Source organism: Canis lupus, chromosome 24 (assembly GCF_011100685.1).
Source record: "Canis lupus familiaris isolate Mischka breed German Shepherd chromosome 24, alternate assembly UU_Cfam_GSD_1.0, whole genome shotgun sequence".
NCBI classification, from domain to species: Eukaryota; Metazoa; Chordata; class Mammalia; order Carnivora; family Canidae; genus Canis; species Canis lupus.
In genome coordinates, this window is record NC_049245.1 from 19,292,130 (window position 1) to 19,304,839 (window position 12,710).

General features: G+C 42.5%; 1 long non-coding RNA gene across 1 annotated transcript in view; it reads left to right on the plus strand.

Annotated features, from left to right (window-relative positions):
• LOC111092201 overlaps positions 1 to 6,243 on the plus strand; it is a 34,643-nt gene extending 28,400 nt beyond the window's left edge. Inside the window, exons 2-3 of the long non-coding RNA XR_005377366.1 lie at positions 5,223 to 5,365; positions 5,954 to 6,243. This is a non-coding gene — a long non-coding RNA (uncharacterized LOC111092201). The remainder of the gene's footprint in view (positions 1 to 5,222; positions 5,366 to 5,953) is intronic.
• Positions 6,244 to 12,710: the final 6,467 nt, after the last annotated feature.

Sequence of the window (12,710 nt, forward strand, 5' to 3'; positions counted from 1 at the left end):
AGGTAAATATACAGTTGACCCTTGAATGATGCAGAGGGGAGGGGTGCTGCCCTGTGTGCAGTCAAAAATCTGCAATATAGAACTCTGGACTCCTCAAAAAATTTACTAAATAGCCTGCTGACGACTAGAAGCCTTACCGATAACATAAAAAGTTACTTGGTGCCTATGTTGTATGCTGTACGTATTATGTACTATATTCTCATGAAAAAGTAGGCTAGAGAAAATGCGATGTCCCTAAAATCATAAGGCAGAGAAAATACATTTTCAGTGCGGTACTATTTTACTGGGGGAAAAAATCCACATAGAAGCAGCCTCATGCATTTGAAGCCTGTGCTGTTTAAAAGTCAAACACCCATGGATAAATAAATACGATCTGGGATCATGTATAGGCAGATGGAAGTGGGAAAGATATCCAACCTGTGATGGCCCTCAACAAGTTTAAGAACCTCCAGGCAAACTACATGAAATAAATTCTTCCCAGGCCACTCTCATCCTTGTGCATGCTTCTCTGATTCAGGCACTTGAACTTCAGAGGCAGTGAGATGCAGTGGAAAAATACTGCTTCTAGGCTGTTTCCAACTAGCTGTTTGAACACAAAAGAATGTTTTCTATTACCTCCCCCTAGACTTCAATCTCCCCCTCTCTCGCCCTATACCTTGAGAGGTCTGGACCAGAGACACTCGTTTCCTCGTCTGAGCTCCCAGTGTGGCCAGTAGAGGGCCTCGCTCTGCCCCCATCTTCATACCAGGCCTCTGGGCTCAGCCCCCAGATGGTTCTCTGGTGGCAAGAGTCCTGTTTCCTTCAAAGTCAGGGCATGCAGCAGAAGCTCCGTAAATCTGTCCCGAATGGAGAAATGAGCTGCCACAGTTACTCTTTGCTAAACGTTCTAGGAGAAAGATACAGATGCTCTACAGGCCTAGGGTCCACATATGGCAGTTAAATGGCCCCATAATCGCAGTCGCCAAGCCCCAGACTAGTCTGCATGCAGAGAGAATGGGTATAAGTTAGTACAGTTTTTCATCAACCACATTCCATAGAACTAGTCCCACTAGCTCTTGATAATGTTCTGAGAAAAAGGCCCTCTAGTCAGAAAGAGTTAAGAAATTTGCTAATTTGGGGTGCCTGGGTGGCTAAGGTCATGATCCCGGGGTCCTGGGATCGAGTCCCGCATCAGGATCCCTGCAGGTAGCCTGCTTCTCCCTCTGCCTATGTCTCTGTCTCTCTCTGTGTGTCTCTCATGAATAAATAGATAAGATCTTTGGGGAAAGAAAAGAAATTTGCTAATTTTATTGCACATTCTCTCCCTCCACCCTTAAATTAGCCTAGTAAAAGATTTGAGAAGATGGTAATGGTATATGGTCAATTTTGTGCAAGCAAGTGTTTCCCAAACATTTATTTCTGGAATTTGTTTTTTGGAGAATAACTATGAGCACAAACGTGGTTGGAGAAACACTGGTTTAATGTAAATGGTTTTTGCAGTGAAGTTTTCACTTATGAACCCTACTGAGGATGTGAAAAGCCCTCCTAGGACAAAAAAAATCATCAGTTGCTGCATAAACAAATTTACAGGACAAGGAAATGAGAGCAGATGTAAGAATTCAGGCCATTACTGTTATAATTATGATCTCATTTAGTGAATATCTATACAACATCAACAAATTATCTACCATGTATCAAAGAGGGGTTGTCAAGATAAATAAGGCAGGGTCCCATCTCTCCATGAGAGCATTGCCTAAATGGAAGAGTAAGTAACTTGCAAATACCTTCAAAGAAGGAACCCAGAAGAATCATGGAAACTGGATCTTGAATAATAAAAATAACGATAACATGAATAGTAGTACCTTTATATAGTGTTTACTATGTACCAAGTGCTGTTCTAAGTAAGCACTTTATGTATATGAAACCACTTAAACCTCACTACAATTTTACTGGGTACTTTGAGTACTTGCCTTTTACAAATCCATTCAGTGAAGCTCAGAGAGGTTAAGTAACTTGCCCAAGATCACACAACTAGAAAGGTGGCATAGGTGGGTGGCCTGGCTCTAGAGTACATGCTTTTCAGCACCAGGTTACACTGCTTCTCTAGGGAAGAGCAGTATACCAGATGGAAAAGGACAGAAACCTTCCCTGCAAAGGCAATAGGGAATGGTAAGTAGTTCTGTATGTACGAAACACAGAGCACAAGGGGAGAAATAGCAGGCACACCTGTGCCAAAAAGTTCTGACTGTATCCTGTGGACTTGGGTTCTAGACCATTCTGCTAATGACCTCTAAGGGAAGAAAGGAGAACATGTGCCATGGGGGCTCTGGGAGCATCACTTAAAGAAGCCTCCACCACCATCTGCAAAATTCATGAGGATTCCACATTTTACGCCATGATAGAATTGTTGTCTTAATATGAAATTTTTAAATAAAAAAATTGTAATCACTTACCAGTTCCATCATCACCGTTCTACTTGGAACCCCAAGCAGATCTATCTGCATCTCTGGGGCTCAGTTAGGGGTAAAGGTGTAAAAGGTGGAAGTTATGTGGGAGACCTGAGTCAGGGAAGGACAGAGATTAGATCTGTGTCTTCAAGGATAGCTCTTTAGAATAGCAAGAGCCTAGGGCACCTGGGTGGCTCAGTCAGTTAAGCATCTGCCTTTGGCTCAGGTCATGATCCCAGGGTCCTGGGATCGAGCCCCTCATTGGACTCCCTGCTCACTGGGGAGCCTGCTTCTGGGGCTCCCCCTGCTTGTGTGGTCGCGCGTGTTCTTTCTCTCAAATAAATAAAATCTTTTAAAAAATAGAATAACAAGAGCCTAGAAGTAACCGAAATATCCATCAAGAGAGAACAGTTTACATAAATCATACTCATACGCTAGAACCTAGAGAAAAATGCAAAAGATCACATAAGGAAAAGTTTCTAAGGTAACATATGAAGCAAAAAGAGCAAAGCATGGACCGTGTGTACAGTGTACTTTCATTCATGTGGGAAGTGTACAAAGCCTGTGTGTTTTAAGGATGTCCACACATGCTTGTATAGGCAGGGAACATTCTGGAAGGATATGCAACAAACTGTCAGTCTCCAGGGAAGGACACTGGGAATGCCAAGTGAGAGAGCTTACTTTGCGAAAACTGCATACCCTTCCTAATTTGAATTTTTATCATGTGCCTGTATCACTTTTCCAAGTAAAAGAAACAGTTTAGAGAGTCAGACTGCTTCAAACAAAAAATGGGAAAAAATGGTTTTTAAGGAAAAGAAAAGGTGAGGAGAACCCTGGCAGCAGCACGTTATGGATAGCGGCTGGGACAAAGACAGAGAGAGCGAGTAATTGTAGGGAAAGACCTAGAAAAAGAAAGAAAGAAAAGAAAGAAAGAAGAAAGAAAGAAAGAAGAAAGAAAGAAAGAAAGAAAGAAAGAAAGAAAGAAAGAAAGAAAGAAAGAAAGAAAGAAAGAAAAAGAAAGAAAGAAGAAAGAAAGTACTGCCCTAGAGTAAGTGGCAACAGGGATGAGGAGAAGTTGCTGGACGCATATGCAGTACAAACGGGAGGACGTGGCAACTAGTTAGTTGTGGAGGGTAGAAGAGAGGTGGAAGTTAAGGATAACTTTGGTGCAGGGAGGAGAGCAGGAGCTGTTCACTCATAGAATGTGGGGGATGAGAGCTTAGTCTGGGACACACGGGCTTTGAGGCATCCTAGGACACCTATTAGGAATGCGAGTCTGGCGCCTATGATGACAGTCGCCTTGCTGACAGCAGCACTGGGCTCTCACAGAATCGAGAATGAAACGTGATTTCCTTTCTGAGCAGAGAAGTGTTGACACAGCAGGTCCGAGATTGCTTATCCTCAGAAAGACCCGCTTTGCAAGGTTGGCCCTTGGCTGGTGTCTGTGAACTTGACTGGCAGCCAGTTCCCAGCACTGACAGGAAACTTCCTTGACATGACAAAGGGGGCTCACTGTGCCTGGACTCTGTGCCAACAGCATGGTCTGTGCTCAACACCTGGCTTCCTCCTACAAGCCTGGGATTTTGGTGTGTACTAGGTCCCTGACTGGCCTCCAGTACAAATCTTAGATGTGAAGTCTCCCGTGAGTTTCCCTTGCAGCCAGCGTTTGAGCTGTGTTGTCACAACTGGCTGCTGGAGGGATTAAGCAGGTCCTGCGTAAGGCTGGTGGGAGAGGACTCTTGGGAGCTGGCTTCTGGTCTCCTCTGGAACTTGCCCCGAGTACCTTTTCCTTCGTTAATTCTGCTTTGTATCCTTTCCCATGATTCATACAACTATAGGTTGAGGCCTGTGAGTGCTTCTGACAAATTAGCAAACCCGGGGGTGGTCGTGGGGACCCCTGGGCCACCTTCCCTCAGGAGGAGGTGGGGTGGGAGGTACGCTATAAATCTGCATGGCCTGTCTATCCTCCTCGCCAACCTCCAATCTCTGTCACAGTTCCAAATGAAGATGTAACATTGAATAAATGTTCAAAGAAATCCTGGAGCTTCTCAGAAAAAAAAAAAAAAATGGTGTAGTGCAAGGAAGGTGTGCTCCTACAGCTACACTTGTCTTGTGACTTCGTCTTACCAGCTCTGTAGCGTGCTTAAAGCCAAGCTTCCCGTCTATGGGAGCTTTAACAACACGCTTGGTGATGACTGCATGATCTCTAAATGCCTATACTTTCTGACCACCTCTGACTCCGTGATTGCTCCATAGTGGATGGCTTGGGATTATCCTGAGACCAATCCCAACAGAAGAAACAAAGGCTGATGGTCAAAAAGCCTGTAAAAGAAACACAGGGCAAATCTTCCAACCCTGGCCAGAATCCAAAGCAACCCCAATTACCATGTGACAGGTGGAGTGATGCACTAGAGACTTTTGATCTTTATTATTCCCAAGCTGTGCAGTCTAGGAATCTGTTCTTTCTCCCAGCCAGTCCCTGGCTCCAGGTGGTCTCAGTCATAAAGACGTGGCTAAGGGAGGGGCTGTTAGGACAAGCAATGGTTCCTCCAATCGGCTCTACTCTGGAAACTCCCAAGGTCCCAAAGTGCTAAACCCTGTGTTCTCTGGGTGATGGGCGTGGGGGGTGGGGGATTTCATGGCCTTTTGGTGCTACAAGTCATAGTTTTGTCACCACCACACCTTACAGGATAATATCATGAGCTGGAGGTAAATCACGAGACCCGGCAACATCCGAGAGATTGACTTCCTTCCTAGAGCTTTAATGTTGACCAATTAAGACTTGTTTCTTTTTAGTCTTTCCAGAATCAGCCTCACTCCTCCCCGGAAAACAGAACATCACTAGTCTTTCATCATCTCTGCAGGTGGGAGAGTTGATCCGATTACAAAAGGAGAGGCAAGAGGGCTGCTCACGCACACTTTCATACCTGCATGCACAAGTAGGTAACTGAATTTCCTATATAATTATAAAGACATCCAACTCTTTGTAAGACTTACTTTGTTTATTTTTTGTTTTTTTAAAAGAGAATCCTCAGTTTTAATTCTTTGATACCTGAGTCTAGCCTTGCCTAATGTGGATCTTTTTCTTGGCAGTTTACTAAAAAACTTCTATTTTCTTCTTAATTCCACCCAAATTCCATTTCTACCCAAACTTGAATAATCTGTCATTCAATACCTTGCAAAAACTCCCAGAGTCCTGAGTAGTTATGCTCCAGAAAGTCTTAGTTTCAAATGCCACGCCATGTATGGACTTTGGATAAGTTACATAATCTCTCTTGGCCTCATTTTCCTCACCTGTAAAATGGGGGCTGGGGGCCATGAGGAGTAAATGTAATCATCCGTGTGACACAGTTAGCCTTGCGCCTGTCACACAGCAAGCAAGGAATTACTCTGGTGAATGTATTCTCTGGTTCTCTTTCAACTCAGATCTTAGAGCATCCAACGCTGACAAAAGTACTAGCTTATCCTCTCATTTCTCTCTCTCCTATCAACTCATATTTGTTTTCTCTTTTCTTTTCCCCTTGTAGATTCTTCTTTTAGATCTGCGAGTCCTATAGGTCCTGTCCCGTGGGCTCAGCAACTGTTGATGATGCTTCCTCCTAAACATCCACTATGAACACTTCCATCTTGGCCAACAAGCATGTGAGGACTTTCCAGACCAAAGGCAGCATTTTCATGTCAGATAAGACATCAAATTTTCCTTCATAGGAGGGGCTTCTGAGGAGTTAAGGACTCATGGTTTCAGCCCAGGTCATGATCCCAGAGTCTCGAGATCGAGCCCCACTCAGCATGGAGTCTGCTTAAGACTCTTTCCCTCTCCCCCTGCTCTCTATCTCTAATAAAATAAAGAAAATCTTAATTTTTTTTTCTTCAGGTGCTTGAGTGGCTCAGTTGGTTAAGCATCTGCCTTCGCTCAGGTCATGATCCTAGGGTCCTGGGATCAAGCTCCACATCAGGATCCCTGTTCAGTGGGGAGTCTGCTTCTCTCTCTCCCTTAACCCCTTCCCCCTGCTTGTGCCCTCTCTCTCTCTCTCTCTCAAATAAATATATAAAAACTTAAAAAAATTGTTTTCTTCATATGTGGCACTAGAAATTAATCATTAATGAGGGCTTCTAGAAAAAAGTTCATCTCTTCATTTAGTTCTGAGTGTTATATGTAACAAGGATATATGGTTAATTGAGATATCTAAATAACCACTTTTCTGTTTTGATCATGAGCCACATGCATTCTAGATGCTTCTTTCCTGCTGAGGCTGTATTCAAGTCCAACTGTTCATGCCAGAGTAACTGGTCACATGGCATGTTGTCTAGTTGTGCAGGTTTCTGGAATCTGCAGGGAAAAAATAAGCATGAAACCTCATCACAAATCTAGTCAGGGTAGCTCCAAGGGGGGAAAAAAAGATGACATTTAAATATCACATTCAGGTAGCAGTATAGTTTTAAATGTCAGGGAATTGCAAATCAAAACCACGATGAGATATGGCTTCCTACCCACCACAATAGGACGGCTATAACAAAAAAGACAATAATAAATAAAGATAATAACAAGTGTTGACAAGGAACCCTCACACAATGCTAGTGGGAATGAAAATGGTACAGTTACTTTTGAAAATAGTTTGGTAGTTCCTTAAAAGAATAAACAGTTATCATATATGTGATCCAGCAATTATACTCCTAGGTGTATACGCAAGAAAAATGAAAACATATATCCAGATAAAAACTTGTACATGAATATTCATAGTAGTGTTATTCATAAGCCAAAAAATAGAAATAAGCCAGATGTCCATGAACTCATGAATAGGTAAACAAAATGTGGTAAATCCACACAATGGGATATTATTTGGCAATAAAAAGAAATGAAGTAGTGATAGAGGATGAACCTTAAAAGCATCATGTGAAGTGAAAGAAGTTACTCACAAAAGACCACATAGTGTATGATTCCTTTTTTTTTTTTGTCTTGAGCCTTTTTTTTTCTTTTATTTTTTATTGGTGTTCAATTTACTAACATACAGAATAACCCCCAGTGCCCGTCACCCATTCACTCCCACCCCCGCCCTCCTCCCCTTCTACCACCCCTAGTTCGTTTCCCAGAGTTAGCAGTCTTTACGTTCTGTCTCCCTTTCTGATATTTCCCACACATTTCTTCTCCCTTCCCTTTTATTCCCTTTCACTATTATTTATATTCCCCAAATGAATGAGAACATATAATGTTTGTCCTTCTCCGACTGACTTACTTCACTCAGCATAATACCCTCCAGTTCCATCCACGTTGAAGAAAATGTTGTGTATTTGTCATTTCTAATGGCTGAGTAATATTCCATTGTATACATAAACCACATCTTCTTTATCCATTCATCTTTCGTTGGACACCGAGGCTCCTTCCACAGTTTGGCTATCGTGGCCATTGCTGCTATAAACATCGGGGTGCAGGTGTCCCAGCGTTGCACTGCATCTGTATCTTTGGGGTAAATCCCCAACAGTGCAATTGCTGGGTCGTAGGGCAGATCTATTTTTAACTGTTTGAGGAACCTCCACACAGTTTTCCAGAGTGGCTGCACCAGTTCACATTCCCACCAACAGTGTAAGAGGGTTCCCTTTTCTCCGCATCCTCTCCAACATTTGTGGTTTCCTGCCTTGTTAATTTGCCCCATTCTCACCGGTGTGAGGTGGTATCTCATTGTGGTTTTGATTTGTATTTCCCTGATGGCAAGTGATGCAGAGCATTTTCTCATCTGCATGTTGGCCATGTCTATGTCTTCCTCTGTGAGATTTCTCTTCATGTCTTTTGCCCATTTCATGATTGGATTGTTTGTTTCTTTGGTGTTGAGTTGAATAAGTTCTTTATAGATCTTGGAAACTAGCCCTTTATCTGATATGTCATTTGCAAATATCTTCTCCCATTCTGTAGGTTGTCTTTTAGTTTTGTTGACTGTATCCTTTGCTGTGCAACGTATGATTCCTTTTATACAAAATGTGCGCAATAGGAAAATGTAGAGACAAAGTAAATTTGTGGTTGCTGGGGCTGAGGAGGATTATAGAGAAATAGAAATGACTACTAATTATGTACAGAATTTTTTTTTAGTATGGTAAAAATGTTCTAAAAGTAATCACAGTGATGGTCACTCAACTGTGAATATACTAAAAAAAAACATTGAATCGCACACTTTAACTGGGTGGATTGTACAGTATGTCAATTACACCTCAATAAAAGTGTTGTATCAATAGGTAGAGAAGGAAGAAAGGAAGGAAAAGAAAGAAAGAAGAAAGAAAGAAAGAAAGAAAGAAAGAAAGAAAGAAAGAAAGAAAGAAAGAAAGAAAAAAGGGAGGAGTGAAGATAGGAAGAAAGATAGAGACAAGGAGGGAGGGAAAGAAGGAGGGAGGGAGGAAGGAAGGAAGAAAGGAAGGAAGAAAGAGAGAAAGGGAGGGAGGGAGGGAAAGAAGGAAGGAAGGAAAGAAGGAAGCAGTATAGGATCCTATCTTGACTTTAGAAACCGAACACTAAGGTCAAAAACTCCTTTGAGTAATTGCAAACCCCTGGGCAAACCTTATCACCAGTGCAAACCTGGTAAGACACGCAGTAAGGAAGACATTTCCGAGAAAACTAAACCTTCGGAAACAGATAAGAGTTGATCAGCTGAAAAGATACTTCAATATCACCTTCCTTTAGCCACTTTAAGTTATTCTGTAGGCCAATCTAGATGACTCAACAATACTATTTATGAGGTAAAAGAGGAACCCTTGAGTATTCAATGCTATACGGCAACCAAACCAAATAAAGACGGTATTGACCAACTGAGTACTCCACACCCTGTAAACAACTCCTGGCTTATTCTAATCCCTGCCTGGGAGCTGTTTACAGTGTCTGATTTAGCACTGTGCCTGTAACATGGCAACTGAAATCAGCTTAGCCATCTGTCTTAGAAGTTCTCAGTTCACCATTTACTGTGAGGAACCAACAGAAGAAATATAGTAAATAAGGCCCTCTTGACAGTGGCAACAAAGGAATACAAAAGGTGTGAGACCCATACAGAGGAACTATAAAATGTTACTAAAGAACATAAGAAACTTGAATAAAAGGAACAGTATCACATGTTCTAGGATGGGAAGACTCAGTATTCAAATGGAACCCCTCCAAGTTCTTCTGCAGGTTCAACATAATTCCAGTGAAATTTCCAATGGATGTACACGTGTGTGAGAGTGTATACATGAATATGCACTAGCAGATGTGTGTGCACATGTGTATAGACAAATGCTTTGCAAGGGTTGGGGCACAACTTAGACAACTTGATGCTCAAGTTTTCTTGGATGAGACTATCCAAGGATTTTTTGAGAAACATGAACAATGGTGATAGAATGAAGGAACAGCTACAGAACTAGATGGAGAGTCTGGAAATAGACCCTTATATAAGAAATGGTGTGGGATAACTGGCTAGTGTGAGAAGCCATGGTGTGTCCTGCTGCTGGGGAGACACTGGGCTGGAAAGCCTCTCTACTGCAGGGAAAGCCCTTGTGTTATATTGAAAAGTCCTAGATCTACAACACAGCTGATCTGATGACAAAAACCCAGACACAAGACATCTAGACAACGAGTCTAGATTGGCAATTATAGACTGCTTAATTGTTGTGGGTGGGGGGCAGGGTTGAGAGCTGTTGTATTACTGGCATGACTTCCCACAGTACCAGGAATGAAAGCTCGAGCACACAATATATAGAAGATTCCCCTAGGAGATGCCTTTGGTTGAGAGTCTGCCTTTGGCTCAGGTCATGGTCCTCGGGTCCTGGGATCCAGTCCCACATCAGGCTCCTCACAGGGAACCTGCCTCTCCCTCTGCCTGTGTCCCTGCCTTGCTCTCGTGTATCTCATGAATAAATAAATAAATCTTTTTAAAAAACCAAAACCCAGAAGATTTCCCAATTCTAATCTCTGCAACCTGTAGTGAGCCTCAGACGGATAAGGGAAACAACAGGGAGCAGTGAAAACTGTCCATCAAGATATCCTTTACCTGACTTAAGTTAATGCTGGTGGTCTCTGATCCCATCTGAATGTCTGATTTCTGCTGACCCTGAAACATACAGGGCCTTTGGCCTCCCATGACTCTCCACTTGGAAAAGTGCAAAATTAGATCTGTCTCTTACTCTATACACAAAAATTAAAAAAAATCCACCTTCTAAATAAACAATTCAACTTCTAGGAATCTCATCTATTACAATCTTCATAAAAAGTGTATCAAGATGTATGTAAAAGAATATTCCTTATAGCAATACTTCTATTGGCCAAAAGAGTAGGACAGTAGTCATGATAATAGCTAATGTGGAGGATTTGCTATGAGTGTGGCTTTGCTTGGAGCCTTTACAGAGTCCCTTATTTGAGCTTTACAACAACCCCACGAAACAGATGGTATTATTAGTTCCATTTTACAGATAGGGAAATGGTGGCACAGAGAGGTTATGGCACTATCCAAGGCCACACAGCTGAGTTGGAGTCCAAATAATCTGTCTCCAATGCTTACCCTCTTACCTAGTACTCTTTACTGCCCAACCCAAACGTCCATCATTCATTCATTCATTCATTCAAAAATGTTTACTGAATGCCATCATGTTCTAGGCACAGTGAACAAAAGTGGACATGGTCTCTACACTCACTGAGCTTACAGTCTTTGGTGGGGTGGGGGGGACAAGACATATAAAAACAATGTATAACTGCTAACTGTGATGAGTGCAAGAAAAGAAGGATATACAGTGCTTTGCTATGAGACCAGGTCATAGATCACGTGATGGAACCCAGGGTGCAGGGAAGGCTTCCCGGAGGAAGTAACTTTGCAAGTGAGATCTGATGTGGGTGTAGGTTAGGGGCAGTAGGTGTCTGTGTGTGTAGAGCAACTTGCATAACAATTCTGTGGCCAGAGGGAGTGTGGTGATATCACTTGTCCCGGTAATTTAGAGGTCCTATTTTAGAGCCCTGGCCTCTGAGAAACCCACTCCTGTCACTCTGTAAACTCTCAACCAGAAGATCCTGGAGCTTGGTAGGGTGGAGGGGTATGGCAGTTTGGGCCATGTCTGGAGTGTATGCCTCCAGGGGTTGGGAGGGAAGGAGGTGCCCATACATTTTAGTTGTTGGGCTGGGACTCAGCATTCTTTGCATGCAAATAGCACTTTTGGTAATGCACATCTGTGGAATGGAATGGGTCTCATCAGGTCTAGAGGGACACCACTCCTTGTGACCAGGCCTTCAGACATGTTCCTCCCCAGAGAAGAGATGCAAATACAGACAGGCACAACAAATTGCCAGAGATAGAACTCAGTGTCAAAGGCACTATGCCATGGTACAACTGGAAGGTCCTGGCTGCTTCCTGGAGTTGGACACAATCCCGAATCTGCTCCCCACTGGAAAGCAGGCTGCCCTAGACACGCTCATTCACTCCACAAACAGTAGGATTAAGGCACAGCTTGCATGCTGCAGGCAATACTAGGAAATACTGTATTTATAGATCTCATAGGGCCTCAAATTCTTTTTGGAATAAGAAACAGTAAAAAATAAATATGACAAAACAGTTAGAAAAAGCAAGGCAAGCACACGTAAAAAGACCAAGTTTTGTAACAAAATATATTGTGAATATAACCATATAAAACAAACCAACCAAAATACCATAAATAGTAAACGGATTTGGAAGAAATATATACTTTTAAAAGAGTGTAAATGATGTTTTGCCTCTCAAATGTGGAATTATGTAAAGGTTTCCTACATTTTTATACTCCTCAAGGTTCTCAAATAAACACAGGCTACATTTTTGATGGCAAGATAGTAAACTTTATTTAAATCCACTCATTAATTAATTCAGTAGCTATTCATTGACTGCCTCTGGCACCAGGCATGGTTCTAGGCACGGTTCTAGGCACCGTGATTCTATTGAATCTAGGGGATTCAATAGAGTAAGTGTTTGACATTTCAAGGGTCAGGAAGGGCAGTGTGACCAAGGCAGAGAGTAGAGGCAGGAGTGAGGAGATTGCAGGGTAGCAGGATGATGGAGACCCTGGCAGAGCATGAAAAGACTTTGGATTTTACTCTAAATGGTATTAAATAAAACACTAAGCAAGAGTCAAATGCTCTGGCAGTAAAACATAATCGCGTGGTTCTGATAGTACAGTAAGTACTTCCGAGCAGAGTTAGAACTCTGGGTAGAGCTGTGAGGGAATGTTCCCCAGGACTTGGATGCAACCAGCCAGGCCTGAAGGAAGGTGGGATTCACACAGATGTAGAAAAGGCCACACTGGGCAGACAATACC